The sequence below is a fragment of the Zea mays genome, chromosome 7 (genome assembly GCF_902167145.1).
Source record: "Zea mays cultivar B73 chromosome 7, Zm-B73-REFERENCE-NAM-5.0, whole genome shotgun sequence".
NCBI lineage: Eukaryota > Viridiplantae > Streptophyta > Magnoliopsida > Poales > Poaceae > Zea > Zea mays.
In genome coordinates, this window is record NC_050102.1 from 176,168,345 (window position 1) to 176,171,190 (window position 2,846).

A 2,846-nucleotide genomic window follows, 5' to 3' on the forward strand; every position below is an offset into this window, starting at 1 on the left:
GACCTAAATGAGGAAGGTAAACCCGTAGATCAAACATTATATAGATCAATGATAGGATCACTGCTTTACTTATGTGCATCTAGACCTAATATTATGTTGAGTGTTTGCATGTGTGCACGTTTTCAAGAAAATCCTAAAGATTGCCATCTTGTAGCAGTTAAGAGAATTCTAAGATACTTAGTTCACACCCAAAACCTAGGATTATGGTATCCCAAAGGCTCCCTTTTCGATTTACTTGGCTATTCTGACTCAGATTATGCCGGTTGCAAAGTAGATCGAAAAAGCACTACTGGGACTTGCCAATTCCTTGGGCGATCCTTAGTATCATGGAGTTCCAAGAAACAAAATTGTGTTGCACTTTCCACTGCAGAAGCTGAGTACATAGCAGCTGGGGCATGTTGTGCACAGTTGTTATGGATGAAGCAAACCCTTAGAGATTTTGGTTGTGAGTTTAACAAAATTCCACTTTTGTGTGACAATGAGAGTGCCATAAAACTTGCAAACAACCCTGTGCAACACTCTAGAACTAAACATATTGACATCAGACACCATTTCTTGAGAGACCACGAAGCCAAAGGAGATATCGAATTGTTTCATGTGAGCACCGAAAATCAACTAGCCGACATCTTCACAAAACCCCTCGATGAGACTAGGTTTTGCTTTCTTAGGAGTGAATTAAATATCTTGGATTCTCGTAACTTAACTTGAAAACGGTCACAAAAATTGTTTGATTCACTATTTTTGATTGATAGTTTTAAAGCTTTGTGATGATCTTTCAAAAACTTGGTGAAAATGTTAAAATTCGAATGAATTTCTGTGCTAAGATTTTTTGGGGCTCAACTGGCTTGACCAGCTGAACTTTCTAGTTCAGCTGGAGGAGGCCATCTGAACTTCAGCTCAACTGTTTTTAACCAGTTTTTACAAGGACCATCCTGGTTAAAACCGGTTGAACCGGCATGGTGGACCGGTTGAACCGGTCTCTGCCCGGTCTGTCCGCGCAGGCCTGTCCTCGCATGTCTGTCAGCTGCAGCAGCGTCAGATGCACGGGATTTTTTTAACCGGTCACATCCTGCTGGGCGCGCAACATCTTTTTCTCTATTGATCGGTCGCTTCCACTTTTGCTGGCAGCCTAGCGTGCAAATTTTTTAATCCGGTCGCTTTCTGCAGGGCGCACAACACTTTTTTTTGACTGGTCACTTCCTCTGTTGGGCGGGTCAGATTACTTTTTTTTTGTTTTTGTCTGTTTGCTGCCGCTCAGCAGGGTCTGCACGCGCCAATTTTTTTGTCCGGTCATTTCTCCACCGCCGTGTCAGAGCGCCAGAACCTTTTATTTGAGGGTTGTCTGGTCTCAGCTTGCATGCAAATGTCAGGGCGCCATGCAGTATCCGCTGTGCTCTAGCGTCAATGCGCGCACAGTTTTTTTTTGTGGAGTCCGGTCAGCAGCGGTGTGCATGCAGAATCTTTTTTCTGTCCGGTCACTTCTCCTCTGTTGGGCGCGCGCAGATTTTTTTTGGACGCTTCTGCTCAGCCCGCGCACCATGCTGCAGATTCTTTCTCTCCTGCTCACAGCCATGCATGCGTGTCAGGGGCGCCAATTTTTCTTTTCTGTCCAGTCGCTTCCAGCAGCTGCGCGCAAAAAAAAATTTCACAGCCCCACACTACTGCCGTGTGCGCAGCCTTTTGCTCTCAGCAAGGAAACTATTTTTTTTGTCACTTCCGTGCAGCAGTGTGACGGATACAGGGCGCGCATAACTTTTCTTTTGCGCAGTTCTTTTTTTTCTTTTGCCGTCCGGTCTCATCTGTGCAGACACTTGGTTTTGATTTTTTTTTGCATAGAATCTCCGCAGTACACTTTTTCAGAATCCTGCGTCAGAAATTTGATTTTTTGGCATCTTCCCTCTCCTGTTTCTGGTTCTCTGACCACACTGGTCAGAACCAGCTGAACTGGCCCATGGGGGCGGTTGAACTGGTCCTGAGGACCAACTCAACTGCCTATATATACTTGACTCTCCCTTCTTTTCTCCCACTTCATTCACTCTTGCCTTAGTCGCTTCACAACCTTTAGAGCCACTCTTTCACACACCTCAACCGGTTCACAGTTTCACCACCTTTTTCAATCATGGTGCGTCGTCGCAACCCCTCTGTGATTGAGTTTAGCAGCGACTCCGACGAGATTCAGGAGGAATCTCCCGTCCCCTCTCCTCCGCCTCGTCGCTCCCTCTTTAAGAGAGGACGTGGCTCTGGTCGGATGGATGGCGAGGGCTCTTCCATGCCCTCGCAGCCGACTCGCGGGAGACGCCAAAAGGTTGGTGCCTCTCGTCCTCGTCGTAGCACGTCTTCCTCTGGGTATGCTCCCTGCCAGGAGGAGGATGGGGCTTTCGATGATTTCGTCGACCTTCCGGCGCCTGATGCTCTCTACGTCACCGGACTCCACATGCATCCGGCGAACGTCAGCCGCGGTCTGCATGAATCTCCCGTCGACTTCACTCTGAAGGGAATAGACACCCTTCAGCGTCTGAGGTTTACCAACCCTACTCTCACTCCTCGTCATCCTGGTGTCCAGGACCCTCGGTTCTGGAATCTTTTCCAGGCTGACTTCTACAATTCTGTCATTCTTTCCAAGAAACACCCAGTCGTCCGACATAGATTTATTGACTGGGAGGGTTGTGAGAATATGGGAGATGCTGACATGTCGTCAGCTCTCGTAAACTTAGAGAGAAAGGGGTTACGAAACATTATGACCATGGAATACCCCTGGAACGATGAGGTGGTAGCTCAGTTCTATGCCACCCTCTGGATAAAGAAAGTAGATGAGGAAGCCGATGGGTATGATTACCCAGTCATGT